Source organism: Mustela nigripes, chromosome 2 (genome assembly GCF_022355385.1).
Source record: "Mustela nigripes isolate SB6536 chromosome 2, MUSNIG.SB6536, whole genome shotgun sequence".
Taxonomy (NCBI): Eukaryota; Metazoa; Chordata; class Mammalia; order Carnivora; family Mustelidae; genus Mustela; species Mustela nigripes.
This window is the reverse complement of record NC_081558.1, coordinates 13,642,341-13,648,340: the sequence shown is the minus strand read 5'-3', so window position 1 is coordinate 13,648,340 and position 6,000 is coordinate 13,642,341.

Genomic DNA, 6,000 nt, shown 5'->3' with positions numbered 1-6,000 from the left:
GGGTGGCTCAGTTGGTTAAGCGGCTGCCTTCGGCTCAGGTCATGATCCCAGCATCCTGGGATCGAGTCCCACATCGGGCTCCTTGCTCGGCAGGGAGCCTGCTTCTCCCTCTGCCTCTCCAGGCCTCTCTGCCTGTGCTCGCTTGCTCTCTCTCTTCCTCTATCCCTGACAAATAAATAAAATCTTAAAAAAAAAAAAAATAAAAGCTCTAATTTGATAATCCTTATTTCTAAAAATATACAATATAGTTTTGTTAATGTAGATCAGCTTTCTTTCTTATTTGCCAGGTTTTTCTCATCCCTTAAAATTTTCAGCATCTGGGCATCTGGGTGGCTCAGTGGGTTAAGCCGCTGCCTTCGGCTCAGGTCATGATCCCAGGGTCCTGGAATCGAGTCCCACATCAGGCTCTCTGCTCAGCAGGGAGCCTGCTTCCTCCTCTCTCTCTCTGCCTCTCTGCTTACTTGTGATCTCTCTCTGTCAAATAAATAAATAAAATCTTTAAAATAAAAAAAAAATTTTTTCAGCATCTAAGCATACATGTTTAGATATTTCCTGTAAATAGCTTCAAATTTTGAATTAAAAAAAGGTAACAGTCTATCTTTTGCCCTTTAGCTTGACCATTTACATTTATTGTAATTGCTGGCAAATTGTATGTATTTCCATGATCTTATTTGGGGCTACTGGAACCTCCTTTGCTATGGAAGAATTATTCTGGATTATTTTTCACTCCAATTTTTGCTCCCTAACAGTTTGGAAGTTATAGACTAGTTCTATTCTCTTAGTATTTACCATGGCTATTAATATCTTCTACTCCACTCAACTGAGTACTATGTCCCACTCTCCTCAAACAATACAGGCACAGCTCAGAGATGCTGTGGGCTCAGGTCCAGATACTGACCACAATAAAGCAAATATTCCAATAAAGCCAAACAAATGAATTTGTGGCCTCCCAGTGACTGTAAAAGTTACATTTGCACCATACTGTAGTCCATTAACCGTGCAATAGCGTTACGTCTAAACAACCCACATACCTTAATTAAAAATACTTTATTGCTAACAAATGCTAAACGTCATTTGAGCTTTCAGAGTTGTAACCACGGATCACTAACAAATAGAATAAGAGTTTGAAATATTGCCAAGAATTACCAAAATGTGACAAAGAGACAGAGTGAGCATCGGCTGTTGGAAAAATGGCGCTGGTAGACGTGCTCAACGGAGTTGCCTTCGATTTGCAGAAACGCAGTAAAATGAGGCTGGCCTATACACAGATTTTAAAACCTTACTCAACTATTTTTTGCCCTTGTTGTCTCATGTAATTGAGATTTTAATTCTACACAGTGGACTTTACCGTCCTTGCTAATGAAGGTGATGTTCCTTCAGCTGCTTTGCCCACCTTTCTGCTGTCTTCTGCATGTCAACCCGCCTCCCTGGTTCATTTTCTTTCTGCCTAAACAGCTCCCTTAGCATTTTGTTCAGCAAGGAACTTCACTTCTCTGTCCTCAAATATATTTGAGATATTTCTGTTGCGTAAGCATCTCTGGGCTGCTGTTTTCACTCAGAGCCTCTCCCAGCCTCCCTGGGTCCTGAGTTCTGGCCGTGGGACTGAGAAGGCTCTCCAACATCATTCTCGATTTCCTTGCTGCCTGTGGTTTTCAGTCCTGAATCAGCTGTTATTAAAAAAAACACCTTGCTTATGTGGCTGGCTTTCTGAAATCTGGTAAATTGGTGTCTCTCATCCATTCTGGAAAGTTCTCCACCTTTATCCTCTTCAGAGTTTGCCTCTGCTCGCTCTCCATCTCTTAACCTCCCTTTTCTTCCCGTGTTTGGGAAATTCCCGCACTCCATCTTCTAGCTCACCAGTTTTCTCTTTGGCTAGCTCAAATCCACTGTTGGCCGTGTCCAGTGTTCAAAGTCTCCACCATCTGCTAATTTCCCTTAGTTCTATTTGGCTCTTCTACAAATATCTTGTTCTTCACACTTCAGGATTAAACATACCAGTTCTGGGTCTGATGATGCCGACACTGGAGGTCTCTGCTGCCTTCCTGTACCCTGGCTCCCACACACAAGGACACACTGTGACTTTGATGCTGGCTCACTCACAGTTCCTGGGATGGTACTGGGGGAGTTCAAGGCTGGGGCTGAGGGCTCATCCAGCAGACCTCCCCGGTCATCACCACCCTGGACAGCTTTAGACCATTTTGTCCACTGGAGGCCTCTGGCCACGCAAGGAACGCTGGGAGTTGCACACTCCAGCAAGGTCACTGCACACCAGGCTAGATTCCGCCCCCCCCCTTCCTCCCTACAGCCAGGCTAGAGATAACCAAGTTTCCTTTCCATTCCTGGGAAAATCTTATTTTGATTTTGACTTCACCCTTTGAGGTCTTAACAGAGCCACCATACTGAAGGCCCAAGAAGACAGAAGACCAAACCCGCCTTGTCTAACACAGAAGCTGCTTCCTTCCTGGGGCTCCTGCCTAGGCTGACATTCTGGTCTCTGACAGCTCCTTACCCTCTGGTTGCTCACAGACACAGTAATCAAGACTTAACTCATTTTGGGGCGCCTGGGTGGCTCAGTGGGTTAAGCCGCTGCCTTCGGCTCAGGTCATGGTCTCAGGGTCCTGGGATCGAGTCCCGCATCGGGCTCTCTGCTCAGCGGGGAGCCTGCTTCCCTCTCTCTCTGCCTGCCTCTCGGACTACTTGTGATTTCTCTCTGTCAAATAAATAAATAAAATCTTTAAAAAAAAAAAAAAAAAAAGACTTAACTCATTTTTATCCAGCAATTTTCATTGACTTTGTGGGAGGATCTAGTCTACTATTGGGTCAAAAGCAGAATTTTTTTAAGATTTTTTTTTACGTAATCTCCACACCCAACGTGGGGCTCAAACTCACAACCCCAAGATCAAGAGCCACGCGCTCTACCAACTAAGCCAACCAGGCGCCCCTGAATGTTTCTTACAGCATGTGTTTGGGCCCCCTCCATGGACATTCTAGAACTCCAAAAAGAGTGAGCATGCGAAAACAGCTGGGAATTTAAGAAGGGAAAAAATAAAATTAGGGAGAAAGAACCTGCTGAGTAGCTATTAAGACACACCGGGAAATAGCCGGGAGAGGACCAGAAAAGCCGGTGACGGATTAGAGCAGATGCAGAAACAGACGCCAGCACACTAGGGTCTTAACTCAATAGGGAGGAGGGAGCGTTTCAAATCTGTACCCAGCCTGGGGCCCATCCGCTGGCTCTTTGGGCTGGGGCAACCCCTCCATCTCTCTTCATCCCTAAATAAGGCCTAGATGGATAAAAATAAAAGTTAAAATTATAAGCAGAGAGGAAAAAAACAAACACGGGAGAATTTGTGCCAGCTGCAAGAACAGCCTCTCAAAGCATGAAAAGAAAGACATTTAAAAACGGTGTTTTGAAAACCATAAAAATAAAATGTTTACAGAAAAAGTGCTCATGAAATTGAGAGGTCGATCTGGTAAAAAAAAACAAAAAACAAAAAACAAAAACAAAAAAAAAAAAACAAAAAAAAAAACACCACTCACCACAAAAAGCTTAACGGTTAAGATGGTAAATGTTAAGATGTTTTTTAATACAACTGAAAATTTTTTTAAGTGTATTTTTTTTTAAAGGTTTTATTTATTTATTTGACAGAGATCACAAGTAGGCAGAGAGGGAGAGAGAGAGAGAGAAGCAGGCTCCCCGCTGAGCAGAGAGCCCAATGTGGGGCTCAATCCCAGGGCCCTGGGATCATGACCTGAGCCGAAGGCAGAGGCTTTAACCCACTGAGCCACCGAGGCACCCCTTTTTAAAAGACTTTATTTGTCAGAGAGAGCTCGCCGCACAAGGCAGGAGGAAAAGCAGGCTCCCCACTGAGCAGAGAGCCTGATGCAGGGCTTGATCCCAGGACCTTAGAATCATGACCTGAGCTGCAGGCAGACGCTTAACCAACTAAGCCACCTAAGGCACTAAGCCACCTTTTAGTTGTGCCTAAAAAGTATGTTTAGAAAACAGAATTATGATATATAAATGAGAAAAAGATACACATGGAAGAAAACAGTCGAAGCAGCCAATTACAGATAAACACATTTTAGAAAACCTGGGAATAAAACAAATGAAATGAGAAGGGGAGGCAGCACCTGTCACTCAACATTTGGCCGCAGTGAAACTTCTGGCCACGTGGCCTCACATATGCACAGTGACCCACCCTATGACCCGGGGCTGAGAAGTGCCCCCCTTACCTAGCAACAGGAAAAAGCGGGTAAGGGGCCACAGCCTGCGTGCCCGGCAGCAGAAGTAGCAGGTCCGACTGTCCCCACACCACGTACCGGCTGGGCGTGGCACCAGTACCCCCTTCCCTGTGAGTGGGTGAGGGGCGGGTACAGCAACAACCAAGCAGGTGCAGGGTCGCAGATCCACGTCCCACGTGCTGAGCAGCTCCCCCAGACCGCTGCTCCCCCTTTCCCGGGGATGTTGCACACTGAGCTGGGCCCTGACATCACCCACGGCACCCTGGTGAGTCCTGACCCCCTCTCTGGGCTCTGGGGTGGGCTCTCCTGATGCCCTCTGCATTTCCCGACGGCCTGGCCCCGTCAAGCCCCAATATCCCACATGAGGACAGCCCAACAGCGGTTCAGCGGCTCCCACAAGGACAGTCAGGTACCCCACACCAACCCACCTGCTGCCACGCTGCCTGCTCTGGAACGAACCGTGTGCCCTCTGGGGCGTCTGGAATGAACCTATTTGCCGGCCACACGGGTAGATCAAGAGCCAGGCAGGCCTCCCTGCACCGAGGATCCCTTGTTTGACAGGTCTTGGTCTCCCTTTCTTTTTTTTTTTTTTTTAAGATTTTAAAAATTTGACAGAAAGAAGCAGGCTCCCAGCTGAGCAAACAGCCCAACACAGGGCTCGATCCCAGGACCCCGGGGTCATGACCTGAGCTGAAGCAGACGCTTAACCCACTGAGCCACCCAGGCGTCCCTCGGTTGGTTTTAAGAACTGGCCTTTGCAACCACTTGTTTTTTTTTCCCTTCTGGTGCTTTAAATTCTCACTCCCGTGGTTTGTGGTTAGCACTAAGCAACGAGCCCTGGGAATCCCAGGCTCCCATCCTGGACCCCAACAGAAGCAGAGCCCAACCAGTGACCACATGGCCCCATGCCTGTTCCCCGCCCCCTCACTGTGTGGCGCGGCAGGGGTGATTACCCTGCGGTCTCCAGGTCCTGTGAGTAAGAAACCTTTATTTTTTTCAGTTTTCTGATGGTTGTTGCTGAAGGGGGAGCAACCACAAGGGCCAGGCCAACCAGATACAGGACACTGGCCGGCTGAGACCTAACCAGTTCAAGCCCCCTCCCCCCAATTCCAATGTTTAAGCCGGACTCCCCATCCTGATGGTGTCTGCGAACATGGGGGTTCCGGGGGAGCATCAGGTAATGGAAGGGGGGGCTCGCAATGGGATTCGTGCTCTCCTAAGAAGGGGGTGTGAGAGAACGCGCCCCCACGCCCCCTCCCTCTCCATGTGAGCACAAGGCCAGGAGGCAGCCATGTGCTAGCCAGGACGCCTCCTCACCAGAGCCCGACCGAGCTGGCACCCCAACTCCCGGCCTCCAGGGCTGTGAGAAACAAGCGAGTCCTCGGTGCAAGACCCACCACAGCCACAAGTGGTGACTCGGGCCACCGCAGCCAGGGAAGGGTGCCCTGTGCTGACCGCCTCCTCCGGGGCCACCATCACAAAGCACAACAGCAGTTCCTTCTCATGCACTTCTGGAGGCTGAACTCTGAAATCAATGTTCCTTTAGAAAGTTCTAGAGGGGGGGACCACCCCTCACCACTCCCAGCTTCTGGAGGCTTCAGTGAGGGCCACAGGATCTGCCTCCATCTCCATGTGGCCTTCTTCTCTCAGTGTCATCTCTTTTGTCTCTTACGAGGACAACTGTCCTTGGATTTAGGGCCCATGCAGATAATCCCAAGATCCTTCACTTAATTCCATCTCTCTAATCAGTCCCAC